Here is a 16,751-nt window from a genome sequence, read left to right as displayed (position 1 = left end):
GCGGTTTTGTCAGCATAAACAACTAATCTGATCCTGTATAATTTGTAAACAGCTTTCTTCGTAAATTGTTTTGCCTCACAAATAAATACCACGTTTGAGCTAGTTTCACTTGTTATCTTTGAAATGTACATGGCAAAACAATCGCTAGGTTCTCTATGTCGCTGACGTACTGTGTACCTATAGCCTAGTCCACATACCTCGTCCTCGGACCGTAGTCCGCGGACAGCTAACTGCTGATTGGTGCACGTGACCCTCTGAGATCACGTCCCCTTGTCCCAATGTCCCATGTCCCAAGATCATTCGCAAACTTTAACTTTTAGTCCGCGGACGAGTCAGATTTGTTTGACTCGCGGGAGTTGAAAGAGTTGGGAGCAATTTGACCTGAAATAAAAGACATGGCTTGAGGTTTATGTTTGTTAACATTTACTTTGTTTGTCTGAAGTTAAAACTCATCAGGCAATAATTAACCTAATATTGTGTCACGTACGATAAAAGCTCAAATATATGGTATGTTGTAATATTTATTTATTTAACATATTGTCAAAATTAATGTACAAAATATAAGCTGCAATTTTAAATTTCAAAACAATTGAAACAAAATAAACTATGCATATGTAAATCTAGCAGACGACTTTAAAAGAAAAAAACTCGATGTAGACAAATGCAAATGCCTCGCACATTTACTGCACTCTGGTGTTACGACTGCTAAGCTTCACTTCGGACCTGCTTCGGACCAGCAGCATGTAGACAGCACGAATGTGTGCATTCGTCCGCGCACGCCGCGTCCGCGGACCACTGTCCGAGGACGAGGTATGTGGACTAGCCTTATGTATGACGTATTGTATGCTGTTTGGTCACTCACAGAAATTGGGCACACAGCTGGAGTTCGGTAACTTTCTGTGCGCCGTTTGCGTGTTGTTTTGCTGTGCGTCTGCTATTTCCCAATGTAGCAGCTGCTATCTGTTTGTGTATATTTAACTTTCGTCCGTCTGTGCTGTGCGTGTGCTGATGCGAACGTAACCCGGCCTTAAGACTAATGATTAAGTAAAACTTATGAGTGCATTACTTAAGTACATCTGGCTCGTTGGTCTAGGGGTATGATTCTCGCTTCGGGTGCGAGAGGTCCCGGGTTCAAATCCCGGACGAGCCCAAGCAGTCGTTAATTTTTTTTTTAATTTTCCAACCCTCTGGACAACGATGGAAATTTTTTTGGAAAGTTTTATAAAAGCTTCCACGCCTGCAGGTACGGATAGTTCTGCGGAAAGTTTTGCAGAGCTCTGCACGTTTTCGTGGAAATTTTGGTAGTCGGTCGTGTTCGAATTTTGCAGTGGGAGGCCAATCGAGTGCAGAGTGCGTCGGGTCAGGCTGTAAGCCGCGGTGTCTGCGGCGGGCATGCAGATTATTCTTCCCTAAACCCTTCTCCCCTCCCTATATCACCCCCCCCCCCCCACCCCCGGGCACTCTCATTGCAGTGTCTTCTTAGGGACCCGGGAGTCTGCGCTACTGCGCCCCGCTGGCAAAACGACCGACCGCCCTCTCGCTGCTAATAACTCGGTGTTAGTGTTGGGAAAGGAGGGGGGTAGGACTGTAGAGGGCTTAAGGATACGTGTTAGGATTGAGTAGGGTTGGTGAGGGGGGTAGCAAGGATGGTAGGCATGGGGCAGGGACTCCCGACAACAAACTTATTGGTGCCGACCCATATTCAATTGCTTCAGGGACAAGCCGCCCGCTCCCCTCCGCCGAGCGTGGGGCGTCGACCACCCTTTTCCCGCCTGAGAGAAGGACACGCACGCACACACGACCAATGCCGGCGGAGATGGCGTGTGGGCTGGAGGAGGGGGAGGAGGGGAGGGGCGGGCCTCGGAGCGGGCAGCTGTCGCTGAGACGAGCCGCCAGCGCTCCTTGCTCTAGCCTGTCCTGGGCCGCGGTGCGCGCGGGCGGATGGATTCCGCCGGCTCACGGCGCCAGATGTTCAGCGACCACATTGCAGAGTACCGGTCTAAGGTGCAATAACTAGAGACCGGAAAAATTCGCGAATTCATTTCGCGATAGGCTGAAGTACAAATAGTTATAGTTCAGTGCTGCCTCTGCTATTGGCTCACAACTCACATGGAATACTCTGGGCCAATGAGAAACGCCCAACCAAAGCTTTATCGAATCACAGGCTGCTACGTTGGGACGTCTCACGAGACAGCAGCCAATTGAGTGGGTGGCATTCGACCGAGTGTACGTAGAACTATGGAGTTCATCCTACAGGTCATTGAACCCGCGAATTTTTCCGGTCCCTAGCAATAACGCAACGTAACATTTGTTCAATTTCGAACTCTCTTGCGTTTCGGCCTGCGTTTTTGACGACGGCCGTTAATGTTTCGAAAACTTTCAAAGACGCAGACGTTATGTGCATACGAGCCCACGTTTTTATTTTTGTTTTTAACTTTATACACAATATTTACACTTGCTTATATTTCACAGAGAGAAAGGAAATAACACATTAAAAAAAGATATCCACATTATCTTTTGCTTTCATTATAAATGCGAATTTTCAATAGAAGCCCGTGGAAGAAATGTTTTCTACTCTCTTACAATTAAGTTGTATGGTTGGTGACGTCTTGTGACTTGTGTGATTTATAATCTACTGTGATATTGCGTTGGTTGCGAGTTGTGTTTTTATTTTGCGTTCCTTGCGTAGTTTATAAACCCGGCCTAACAGCGCTGCCGGTTATTTTTTTTTTTTTAAGTTCGCTCTTAGTTCATTGTTGCTGTCGGTTTTCATTTCAGTAACTACAGTATTTCCTTTTTTAAGGCGGATTACATCCCACGCACATTTCGCAATTGATACTCCCATCAAAATTCTATTGGCGTTCAATTATTCGGCAAAATCATTTAAATGCAACCAGACCGTGTTCCCAAACATGCAGGATTCAAGACATTTCATTGTAATGTAATTAATAGTTTTGTGTTCGACCGATCACACACATTTTTGCTGAAAGTTTCGAAAATTGAACTATATTTTACTATTCTGTTATTATACTTAATATTCTTATAGCTACATCAAACATTTTGAAATAAGTACTGGTTTTATGTTTTAAAAATTTTAATCAAAGAAACTTTTTCTTAAAGGGCAAGTTCCCAAAATTATTTTGTATCTTTAATTTTGCATTTTTTCCGGTGATTTAAATTGAGTCAATAACATATTTCACTATAGTTTATATATTTTTATGATGTTATCACTTAATTGTGGGTTATTTAATGGTTTTAAGAAACTTAAAGGTCAATTTATACCTAAATACTTGCATGAAATGAAGAAATTTAATCGTATGTTCTATAGTATTGAATTAAACGTTTGTATCTACCTACCCTTTGTCGTAAAATTATTTTCTATATGATTCATAAATAGATAAGTTTCATTTCACCGAAAACCTTAAAAAATCAGGTTCAAAGAATTTTTGGTAAACCAAATTTTTATTGATTTAGGAATACCCTTAAAATAAATAATTTTGCGAAGAAAAGTATGCAACACTAATTCATGCTCTTAGTTTCTGCTAGCATCGCCATATAAATTGGCCATTAAGTTTTGCAAAACTCATAACTAAACATTTATTATTTAACCATATAAAACCATTTATAAGCTATCGATAGCTAGCTTTAGGCCTACAGTTATTATGTTTTAAATTTGTGCAAAAACATGAATTTATAGAAGCATTATTTTTAACTTCACAGATGCTTACTTCGTACTGACTAACGGGTGCGTTTAGACGTCGTGAAATAAATCTTTCGCCATTCCGCATGTTGACTCAGATGCTCGCTACACGTAGGTACGCATTGAACACAAAACAGCGCCGTCACATTGATAGATGCCTCCAATTGGTCACGAACACCTGCTGCGCCTTCTATTTTCCACAGGGAGGCAAACTTAAGGTTCGAGTAGTTCGTTAGTGGCAACATTTACTGTCGCTCAAATATTTGCACGCAAACAATTTATTTTTCAGGAAAAGTTTCGCTCTTAAACCATTGTGATCACCACAGGTAATTAGAAGTTCAATCCTCGATTTTGGTTTTTTTCATTTTCTTGTTGTTGCCTGCTATTATTTCAAGGCAATTCTTTAAAATTTATTTCGATACTGCCGTTGCATTTTATGTTACGTTTCAAACTTTCTCAAAATATATTTTTCTGCACATTATCTAATAATAGCAGAAACAAATCGAGCAAATGTTCATAAATAAAATAATTGCGTGATCTTTTACACCTCGGAGATATTTGATGGTAAATATCTGGTAAGATATGTGACCTAAAAACACATGCAAGATAGCTAACCGAATATGCGAATTCACAGAGAAATCTTTCAGTTAACGCCAATGGTGAACCATGAAATATCCAAAATAGCATGTTTGACCCTGCCTTGAGTCTGTAATACTGTGTTTTTAAATCTTTGCTACTTCCAGATATTCAAGAACAAAGGTTCGGAAATTTTGCGAATCCAACTGGTCGTAAGCTACGATGCAAATCTCCATACTCTCGCGCTGTGTTCATGATTGGACCGAAGTTATTTAAACACGCCCCTATACGACCGTGAGCCAACAATTCCCAGTTGGGAGAGACGTAGGCAAATCATATAATGCCAATTAACAAAGATAACAATGTTATCACTAAGAAATCAACCAATGGGAAAGCAAACGAACGCGCGAAATTTCCGAGTCTCTTCGTGAAGAAGTATTTCGAAAATGGTACTAAATAAGTAAATTGGTTTGTATTACCCAGCTTTAAAAACACGGTACATGAATCCTAGTGAGTGAAAATGACGCTGTCAGGCAAGCATGTTTATTTATGAATGCTTGCCTGGTTTGTGTTGTTATATCTCTGACTGTTATCACGGCGTGAGCCCAAAATGCAGTAATTTGCTAGTTTATTTCCGGTTTCAGTTACAAACGTTGCTGTAGCTTACGGAGATATAAATATCTTAGAATAAAACACAGCTTTCTTCAATCCGAAATAATTTTCCATAAATTTTCAAGTTTTCAAATAAGCACAATTTTTTTTTTTTTACATTAGTGTGGGTAATTTACTTCCAGGTATTATTACTAGCGCCATGAGAGTCAAGTTAACTTTCTGTCGAGAGATATAAATAACAGGAATAAAATTAAATTACTTTGTTACGAAACATATTTCACCAGCGCGTGATGTTCAGTACATATTAATAATTAAAAAAAAAACCATTCTGAATCGTTTATGTGCACAGAAAGAAATTTAACGTTAGATTCCACCCGTTAGATTTTTGTTTTAATATTTTCAATTAAAGGTTGTGTTTAGAAATCTTTTAAAGTTACCTTTATACGCAACATGAAATTTCTAACTGGGAACACATCGTGGACGATGGCATTATAGGCATGCTGAAGGAAAAAAAAAAACTAATCAAATTACATTACGGTTTAGAAAGGTTCAATGCTGGAAATGTTACGTAGGTAACATAGCACATGGGTGTTGACGTGACCACACAGAATACTAACCTACAGTGTTTGTTGTGGATGACCCACGGGTGCCCTAGTGGCTGCAGGCAGTTAACTGATGTTTAGCTGATGTTCAGCTGATGTTCGTGTCGGCTGTGCAGCCAGCGATACGCCGTCCGGTCTTGCTTCTTCGCGTCTGTTGTTCCTGCAGACATACCAGTGACCACTGTAAGGAAAGGAAACATACCACTCTGATTTTCTAGTAGAACTAACCATTATTTAAGTACAAAAACCGTTACCAAAAACAATTAGGAAGTAGAAATAATACGATTTTAAAAATTCGGATTTTTAACAAATGCGCAGGGAACAAAATTAAATTAATGTAAAAAAAAAATATTTTTTTTGGACATACATTACTGTGATGTCTATATTATGTTTATCAAAAATACAGACTTTTAAAACAACCTTTACCATTGCAAGAATCATTCAAAAAACGCATAAATTTGCGTGTTTAGCGATTAAATAAGGAATAACTATGCTTTACTTATTCTATGTCTATGTTTGAGTTGGGTGACATCCGCCATGCTAGATTATTACATTTTCTAGGTATTTTTTGTGTACTTTGTACTAGAATTACGTTTCAAATGTTTTCACAATTTATTTGCTACTCGTTTAACTGTTAACTGTATGAACGCACGAACGTGTTAGTAACAATTTTAATTATTAAATGAAAATTGAATAATTGAATAGTGATCACCTAATCTATAAGTTTCCACTGTTTACTTTCACAGCAACAAGGTTTAAAAATTAACTTCTATAATATTGGTTTGAAAATACTTCGACAAAAAATCTTAAAATAGCAAAAAAACCAAAAAGGCTGTTAATATGCAAGATGATGCAACAACAAACTTGCACAATACATCATAACAGAAGCTACAAACAAGTACAGGTTCCTAAACTTCCAAATCAAGCAACAGATCCCTTTGAATTTAGTCGGAGAGCCTTATTGTTTGTTTTCAATGTATTTGATTGTTTACTTACCACTGAGATGTGTAAACACCCAGGCGTACTTTTTTGCCTAGTCTCGTAGCAATTTGATATTGCAAGTAAAATATGTCTTTAAAAATGGTTTTTTTTATGCACTTTTAATTCATTCAATCGTAATCATTAAGCCACGTATTTGCCATTATTATGTAAAACTACTGGCTGAAATATTTGTAAAGCAAACTAACAGCTCTTCTTGTTACCAGTGTAGCTAGAGCATTAAGTTACATGGTAGTGAATTACAGATTCGTTTTATTATCCTATTTCGCTTTCCAAGCCAAAATAACCAACAACAATTATTACATACATAAATAAAATATTTTAATGATGAATTAAGTTTACGGCATTTGACAGATTAGTCAAAAATTGCAAATAATTAAAGCTTAATAATCACTCTAAATTAAAATGCCACTTTCTTCTTTAAATGAGTCACACAACCACTTGTTCGCATGTCAAAAACTAACATTTATCGGGATGCTGAAAAAAATTCTAATTTCTATGAGTTGTTATGGAGTGCTAAAACTGAAAGAGCTAAAGGATTTATAATATCACGTGTAAACCAGTTAGTTCATACCTTGCGAGTTATTGTGGGCATTAAATATTATTCGCACTGCAGTTTTAATTGTTACTTTCCCTATTAATTGAATCATTCACCCAAGCAACATTTTATCCAACAAAACGTAAATTTTTCAAGAGAACAGCAAAACTCTTTAGTGCTTAAATATTATTATTTATGAACTTAAATTGGTTACGCAAATTAACACTATCATCAAACAATGCTATGTAAATGTTTCAACACATTATGATTAATTTACACCTGACGAATGGCTAAATTAAAACTTTTTAGCAGAAAAAACGCATGTAGCTAGTTATAACGTTGTTCTTAAATTCATTAAAAATTTTACCTGAAATATTTTTAATATATAGAACAAATCAGTTAGTTTAAAAGTAAAGAAATACTTAAACTAAAATGAATACCTATACGTTTCGTAATATCAGAATTATGCAGAAATATAGTGTCTAATATTCACTGTAAAATATTTTGCGTTGCACTATAACTTGTATAGTCAAATCATTATTTTTATTGAAGACCAAAAAAAACAATACACGCCGGGGAGCAAAATGTTATTTCCTTAGTTTTTATATTTTTTACTTAGTTATCTTAGTAACTCCTCTTTTCAGCTAGAATATTTTGACACGTATCCAACAATTTTTTTTGTCGCTCTTGATTGATATAGATTTTTCATATAAAACCGGAAAAGCTGAAATGTTCATAGGGGCCAATTTATGTTCCTGACTCATATTTAACTATTTACATGTAGGCCTATATTTCGGCACAAAAACTTGCATTGGAAAACTTTACTAAAAAAAGAAACCATAAGCAACAATATCGGTAAAATCTATTATATAAATAAGGAATACATTTAGCAGAAAAGTATTTTTTTGAAATGATGTTCGTATAATTTAGGCCAATTTTTGTGATCAAGAATATTAAATTTAATACTATTGCGACAACAGTTACATAACTAAGAATATCTTTGTGTCTATATTATGAAATAAATTTGCTCTAAAATCATAATTTTTTATTATAAAATCAAATGAGATGTGTTATAAATATTTTACATCGGTAAATTCAATACTGAACAATTATTTAAAACATTTTAAGGATTATAGGCGTCAGTATCACTGTCAACATTGTTCTACTTACCCCACCAGGTGGTAGTTTTCCGGGAAAAGGTTGCTTTTTTCTAAATATATGGGTATCAGCTGATTTTTTAATGCCTTTCGTTTACTATCTTTCCAGTTAGCAAAAGGACTTTCGGTCTATTACCTTTATTTAGTATTTTTTGGTCACTGCTTGCTAGCGACACAACAACAGAGTCGGCCACATTGCGCGCAGTTACAACGTTGTTCTATTAAAAAGTAATATTCATTATTCAGCATTGTGCCAATTATTATTTTCAGTCAGAAAACAATGCAGGATAAACGATACAACGTTATCCCAAATAAAGTCAATTATTGGTTAAAACTTTTTTCGGTTGAATGATTCAATTGCAATTTAAACAGTGCTCTTGCTAGACGCATATTGCGGAATAAATTGACAAATTTGGTTTGAGAACAGATATTTTACTACCGGAAATTTAAGAAAGAAAACTTGCAGCCCGTATAGACAACAATATCAACATTTAGAGCTTTTGGCTGTCAAAAGGCGGAGGTTCAACTACTTTATAAATAATCGTATCCATAGGCTATGAGTTGAGAGACATTTACTATAGCGCCACTATTAAATAAAGTTTTCTTTTTGGACACTGTAAAAATATTTTTGTAATTTTACAAGGATAGTCCTTGGAAACTCAGTTGCCAACGATATCACCTGAAAAATTGCAAGCCAGAGCTTTGTACCATTTGTAATTTTACAAAGCTCTGCCTTGAATTTTTACAAGAGATATCGTTGGCAACTGATTTTCTGAGGACTTCCCTTGTAAAAAGTACAATAATTTTAACACTGATGTAATAAGTTCGATTGTAACTTTCCCGTGGCATTTTAAGAGCTGAAGATAAATTTAGATTAAAAAAAAGAAACTTTACTTTTTAGTCTGTTTGTTTCTTGTATACACATTTCTATAAATAATAAATATGACCGGAAACCAATGCAGCTTATTAAATGTTTATTTTTGATAACATTTTTTGTTATTTCATACAGGTATATGCTGCCTATTTAGGCAAATGGTTTGAATGTCAGCATTGAGAGATAAACATAGAATTATGATTAATTACTATTAAAATCTTGGACAAAAATAAACAATATGACGTTTCTTCGCGGGGAAAAATAATTACCCTAATCGGAAGATCTGTACGTGAATAAGTGTCTGCTAAGTGGATCATACAAACTTTTAAACCAGTCATTAAGACTTATTAAAAATAATAGTACGTGACGAGGTTAAGTCGCATTTACTTCTCTTACACTTAGACTATAACCACAAAAATTATAAACATCTATGGATTTTACAATACAAGAAAATAAAAATTTATGTCAAACACTATATGACTAAATATTGACGTTGTAATGACCTGCAATTTATTTATATATAATCTTTCGAAACCGTTAAATGAACTTTGATTCTTCTCAATATTATTCTTTCACCACTACTCCCTTGTAAGAAGAAAAATTAATTTTGAATTAGCAAATTTAATTTGCCTCTCAAAGTTTATAAATAATATGTCCTAGTGCATTCATTCCTAACTGCAAAGGTACTCTGCTGTGTATGAAAATTTAAGCGTTACTTTGTGATTAAAGTGCATTTTTTTAAGCAGCCTTAATGATAAATCAAAGAAATTAATAATAATTTTTATTGAAAACCTTAAGTGTGCAGGGCTTTCAATCAGTAAAGCTACACAAGGTTCATATCGCAACGTGATGTCGTATCAGAGCGGTGAAGAATTTTATTAGGCAGACGTCGTGGGTAGGTGAGGGGAGATTTAAAGCAATAACTTTAACTTCTATGATGAACCTCTTTCCTTTTATTAATTCTGTGCAACATTCAAGGATTTACCAAGACATTACATTTCCTTACTATGCGTACTTTTGGAAGCGGAGCCAGAACGGTTGCGGAAATTATGCGCATCAGTAGAATTCAATAACTTAATGATTGAGGTCGCGAACACTCTGCCGCGCCCGGAAGCCTACTTGGTACATGCCTTGCGACCGTCGTCCTCCAACTTCTATGTGCAACTCCGTCTCTCCCTTAACCACGCCCGTGCTGCGTCCCCGATCACCATCCTTATAAATTCCCCCCCCCCCTTTCCGCGAGGTCACTATCTTCCCGGTCTCAGTACACATCGTTGCTCATTTGTTTTCGTTTCCAAGCTAAGAGGCTATTTGCTATTTACTTAAGTTCCCGATAACTTGTCTTTGCTTTCAGGCTGAGAGGCTGTTTGCTATTTACTGAAGTTTCCGATAATTCGTCCCGCGTACATTTCCAGTCATCCCCTGACGTCAAACTCTCGTCCACAACCATGATTCAGATATGCTATAGCACGACGCTTCCGCCTTGGCTCTGCTTGATAATTAACCTATAGTTACTAATAAAATGAATTGCAATTTATCCTCATAACACATTATTATATAGTTAAAGATTAATATGAACATTTGCCCTGTTACTTAATACATAATAATTTGAAATGTATGCGTATATATAACAGTGAAATAACTCATTTATACCTACTGCAATACAGGATCACTATTGGATATATTTTTTCTTTAGTGGCCAACCATCAAATATACTTAATATACACATAGAAAAACTTATCTGAGTATCCTACTTTGTAGACAAGTATTAAATAAAGTGCAGGGTCTGAAAAACGTCAAACAACTCCTTTGTTACAAGAAAAACCTATGTCAAACAATGGAGATAAATTTTCTTGGTTCTAAATATTATTGTTGTGTGCAAACAATTCTTAAAAATATTTTTTGTAATATGTAAAATTGTCGTGAAAAGTTTAGTTTTGATTAGGAATATTTAAAGTATTTTTACCGTTGGCCAAAGTTATTTGGCTTTAACTCTTAGGGTAAGTTATTATGTACAATCACATCAAAAGGGGAAACACGGAGGCTTCGCTCTCCTGCTAACAGTGTGCGTGGAAATTTCCCTATTTGACCGTGGAAGTGGTGTGTAACGGCATGTACACTCTAAAGCTGGGCTTACATATACTTCTCAAGAAACACAAGAGCGCAAGAACGTAGCACGCGACCAACGCAAGAAAACTATGGTCGTTTATAAAGAAATCACCAACACTACAACTTGGAAATGTAAAACTGTAGCAAACATTTCCTTCATTGGGCTTATTTCCATAAATAAGTAATGATGTCTAGAAAACGTGTGAAATTATTAATTCTTTTATATAAAAACATTTCCTTTCACTGTGTGATAGTTTAATACATGAAAACGTGAAGCGTGTGATAAACCAAAAATCGTAGCATTTTATGCAGATTACGTCTGCATCTTTAAAATTTATTGAAATACTTAATTTCATATACATGAGACGAAAACTTAAGCCGGAACGCAATAAGTTAAAATTTGACAAATGCTTGCGTTGCTTATTTGCGTCTTGCGTAGGTTATAAGGTTACAAAAGGGAATTTGAAAACTGATTATTTTAACTTTTTTGCGTCTTGCGTTTCTTACGTTCTGGTGATTCTTACGCAGTTTATTATAAACACAGCCCAAATCTGAACCAGTAAATTTAGTAGTGAAATTTGACAGAATGGAAATCATGCTAGCGATTTGTTGTTGCCGGGCACATTGGTGTGTTTCACTATAAACGTGTGCCTAACTTGGAAAATAAGTGAAAAACACTGTTATCTCAGTGAGATTTAGTCACTAAAAAAATTGTAGGAGCCCTTAAATAAGTTTCAACTAAGTTTCAGAAAAATTTCCGTGATTCGGAGAAACTTAAAATATTTCTAATTAAGGGTCCCATCTACCGAGGCACACATACTGTGTGCAAAGCTTCAGAACACGCAAACGACTTGAGATGTCTTAGTGGTGTCTGTTTAAGAAAAGCATTCAAGAATACGTTGAGGGTGGATCAGTAGTTCTGTTTTCGGATTTCTTTTTTAAACTGTATTTTTAAAAGAGTGAAAACTGATCAAACGCGTGTTTTTAGATTTGTTCTTAGACATTAAAACTCCCGGTGCAAATTATTGAAAGCACCCAATGACCTTGCAGTTCACCTTCAACATATTTTCTCCGCCATGTAATATTAAGGTTACCACTCAGATCTCACAATTGTCCTATGTTCAACGAGAAGAATGCGCTACAGTCCACGGCCTTGCGCTTAGAGGCGACACCGCTTTAGAAGCGCCAGCGAGCGTCGTACTTATCACCCCGCCTCACCAACACAAAAACACCCCTGAATATGGTGGGCCCCTTAAGAGCGTAGTGGAGTGTTGTGTCGCATGTGTTTGCTCGGAAGTACCAATGCTGTTAGCGACCAATCTTTCAGGATTACAACGAGAACATAGCCGCGCCACATGAGCTTTCGTCTTCAGCCAGCACGGACTCCGGAAGACCTTCGATTCAAGCGTTGGTACCTACCAGCAAAGGAAAGATCTGTTCACAGGATACTAGACCGTAGTTTATACCTGTTCTATGTGATTAGGGAACAGTTAGCTATGAAACGGTACTGCCAACCCAGCTTATCTTTGTCGCTATATTAACAGTCTTTTCGTTTCCACAAACACACAGAACGGAAATTTCGCTGATTCATTTGGTCGCAAGCTAGAATGCAAACCTGCGTACTCTAGCGCCGTGTGCATGAATGGACCAAGGTTATTTAGACACGACCGTGAGCCAGCGATGCCCAACTAGGAGAGAAGTTAGCGAATCAAATAGTGCCGATTGAAGAGAACCTAAAGTTCCTCACTTAGAAATCATCCAATGGGAAAGCAAACGTTGGTAGAGCAAACACAACGCTTCGAATTTTGGCCTGACGCCACACGAATACGCGAAATTTTCGGGCTCTACGTATAGGTACCTTTCTCAGTGTGCGGAAATACAAGTCTAAGAAACTAAAACAGAACATTTTCAACCAAAATTTAATTAAAATTCGCTAAGACAGTTTTTTCACAAACAAAATAAATTAATTGAAACGTATAAATGGAAACAGGAAGCTATGTATGTACTATTATAATTATATCATTTTTAAAACGACAGTTTTGTTGGGAATTGACAAAAATGAAAGAAAAAAACGTAAAACTAAACGGGAGGTTTTTAAAAACAAGGACATCATGTAGTTTGTTGGAAATTTAAAATTTTAACCCAAAACTATAGTCTGTTGTCATAAAGGTTTACTTAGAATATTGTAAAAGTCACCGAAAATTCTGGGGGGGGGGGGGGGGGAAGTAGGCAATTTAAAATTAGGCATGTTCGAACGCGTTAAAAATATTTAGCCTATAGTTTATTAAAAGTTTTCTGTGACGCTTATCGCTTTACGCGTTAAATAATATCAAACGCGCATGTGTGTGTAATTATATTTACATTTGTGTGTAGGCCTATATAGACACCCTAAATTAAGTACACATGTCTTTCACATACACATCGGTAATTCGCGTCTAAAAGAACATTTAAACCTTGCGACTAAGTTTTATCATAAAGAATTATAGCGAAATACAATTCACATAAAACCAGGCCTAAAAACTGTATCACGTAACCTACTCCTGTTTTAAAGTTTTGTTGAAACATGAAACATTTTAAAGTAATAAATATGCATGTTAATAACAAATGTTTTAGTAGTTTTACAACATAGTTCAACCTTGAAATGTAATTAATATTATGGCACGGAGTAGGTAGGGTTCTAAAATCTAAAATCATAGCCATCAAAATAACTTACCCAAACCAAAATTAACTCAAATGCAGAATATGCTCGCTAATCTGACCACTTTAGAACCAAACCTTAGAAAAAATTCACTGTCCGTAAACTGAACATTAAAGAAGACAATAAACTATCTATACCCTACACCTAGTAAGGTTGGTGTCCGCGAGCTGAGAAACTTACTTCCACGCCTTGACGCCTTATAAAAAAAATCGTTTAGTAGGTATGTTTATTATAGCTTACCATTTATAAAAAAATAATTGACGTATGGATAAAATAGTACTGTCAAATCAAGTGGTTGACATTTTTAACTTAAAGATTTTAGGTACATTTTGGTGTTTTGAAATTAAGCTGATGAATTCATTATGAGTTAAAAGTATAAGTTTCTAAAAATGTTCATTAAAACTTGAATCAAATAAATGTGAACACACGTGTGCATAACTTAAAGGGTGTGTATGTGTGTATATGCTAACATACATATAGACCTATACAACACACACGCATGTATATAAATATAGACATGTCACGTACACCCAATATAGGCCTACCTATACTTTGGCGCGTTAAGTAAAAAATTTCACATAAAATCATTTACAAACTAGAGAGATTTAAAAGCACTCGGACATGCCTGGGCTTTCAATCACAAAGTCACAACTTTACTACACACAAATTGGCCTACTAACTCATATAGCAGTGTGAAAAATATTACACTGTATGTATTGCGTTAGTAGGCCCTACACAAAGAACACAAGTTTGTATTATGAAGAAAATTTTATATATATATATATATATATATATATATATATAGGTATTGTATGACTTTGACAATTTACTAGCTCAGTAGGTTGATAATAATTACATTGTTAAAATCACAGTGAATTAAATGACCTTTGAACAAGGTAAACAAGCACAATAAAGGATTAAGATTGTTCTTGCAGTAAGACTTAACTTTCAAAACGTTGTTAATATTAGTTTTGAAAATAGCTAAACTCAGCAATTATTTGTAAATTTACGAAACATGGCTAGATACTTTGTCACAAATGTTCTTCTTAAATTTACGGTGAATAGTTTTTACTGTGTATGAATGCCTTGGGAGCAGAAAGTTATTCACGAGTCAAGTACTAATTGCTACCAGCTCATCAAGTTTGTGGATATAATAGGTCTATAATTGGGATTCCACTTACCGAAGTGAATGATTGCGAGGACGGGTACGCTGTTAAAAAATTTCACCTTAGTTTTTCAAAGAACATTATTTACTATATAGTCATGTGTACTTAGTGAATTTACGGATACCTTCATAACTTTAGAGGTTCTGAGTTTACACACATTAACAATGAACTCACAAAAACTACCTTGTAGGATTACATAACCTTCAAAAACTTGGTACGTCTACGATAGGAATCACTCTCCTTCCTCCAAGTGCGTGTTTATTCTGTTAACAACAGAACTGGAAATGGAATGCCGAAATACGGCTTAGTTTCTACCAAGTCCTAGTTCATCTGGCACCATGGAAATCTTCCTATGATTTTAATTTTTTCGAAACGAATAATGTACTTATCCGAAACATCCTTAAAATTCGTATAGCCTATGATAAAACTCCGAGCAATTTCTTGCCGTGGTTTTAGTTACGTGAAGCAAAATACAAATAGCATTTCGTTTACTTCGATTTTATTTTAAATTTTTGCTTAGGTTATCTTTGAAATTTACTTGCCACAATCAAAGCTGCTCTTTATATATTTTTTTTCAAATTGCGTGACAAATTCCTTTGTCCGAAAACAGTATCCGCTATGCTCATGTTGCTACACGATACTAGGAAACGGCTGGGCTAAGTCCCTTACCTAACTGTAAATAAAAATATATTGTACTTAATTTTACTAATAACATCTTTGCTAGCTAGTTGCCAAAACAGTTTCTTGAAAATCTACATCTATGGACAAGTATAGGTAAACATTTAACGATACATTCCCGTGAAACATGGAAGAACTCTTCGTTTAATTCATGCGTATCCTTCGTTGGTGAGTGCATGAATATAATGTATTTTCTAACAGTGTTCTCAGAGCAAACTTTGAAGTTGGACACAGACACTTGGGTGGGGGGGGGGGGGGAAGGTCTAACATTAACACACTCGCTCCTATCTGCCTGCGCGGCCCGCTAACCCCTCGGACGAGTCGTCGATCACAAAATGGCGCGCAGGCGGGCGCGAACACAATAACAAAACATTTGTAAGTTTTAAAGGGAAGCTCTTACACACAGGGCATTTTTACAAAGTGACCTCATTCAAAAAAGTGTTTTGTAGGTTGCACCACCAGTTAGACCAGTCCAATGCTGCTTCTTGGCGGGAATTATAACAACATTTGCAGCGCTGTTTGTAGCTTTTCTCAACGAAAGTGAATTTTTGTTGCAGATTGCTGCAATTTTTCTCAAAGTAAGTTAATTTTTGTTGAAACGTTTGGCAATCATACAAATTCAAGCTTTAAGGAATAAAATGAAGGACAAACATTTTGAAAAAGTAGATAGTTCACTACAAATCGTTAATGATTTTGTAATATGAGTTATACTTAAAAAATAACGACTATAATATTGATTGCGGCACGTTTGAACATTATGTAAACTTGACTCGACAATTTTCTTTGAACTATTTACTACAAAATTCTGTGTCCTAACGATTTAAATGTTTCTGTTCAACGGGCTTGACCAATGTTAGTATTTAAGTAATAGGCATACACTAGTAGTTTTTATAAGACTAGAGTTAGCTTGATGTCCTACATACAGAATAGTGTTGAGTTATGGAAGGAATTCTGATTGATGTTAACTGGATCACCAAATCATGGAAGCAACAGTAATGCCAACAAGTAAAAAAATAAGGCCAGAAGTCAATTAGAGGGTCTG

At 35.8% G+C, this 16,751-nt stretch overlaps 1 non-coding gene across 1 annotated transcript; it reads left to right on the top strand.

Annotated features, from left to right (window-relative positions):
* The first annotated feature begins 1,078 nt into the window (after nt 1-1,078).
* On the top strand, nt 1,079-1,150 carry Trnap-cgg (transfer RNA proline (anticodon CGG)). The gene has a single exon. It is a non-coding gene; the product is annotated as a tRNA-Pro (tRNA).
* The last annotated feature ends 15,601 nt before the right edge of the window (nt 1,151-16,751 follow it).

Source organism: Bacillus rossius, chromosome 2 (assembly GCF_032445375.1).
Source record: "Bacillus rossius redtenbacheri isolate Brsri chromosome 2, Brsri_v3, whole genome shotgun sequence".
Classification (NCBI taxonomy): Eukaryota; Metazoa; Arthropoda; class Insecta; order Phasmatodea; family Bacillidae; genus Bacillus; species Bacillus rossius.
This window is presented reverse-complemented; position numbering and strand designations above follow the sequence as displayed.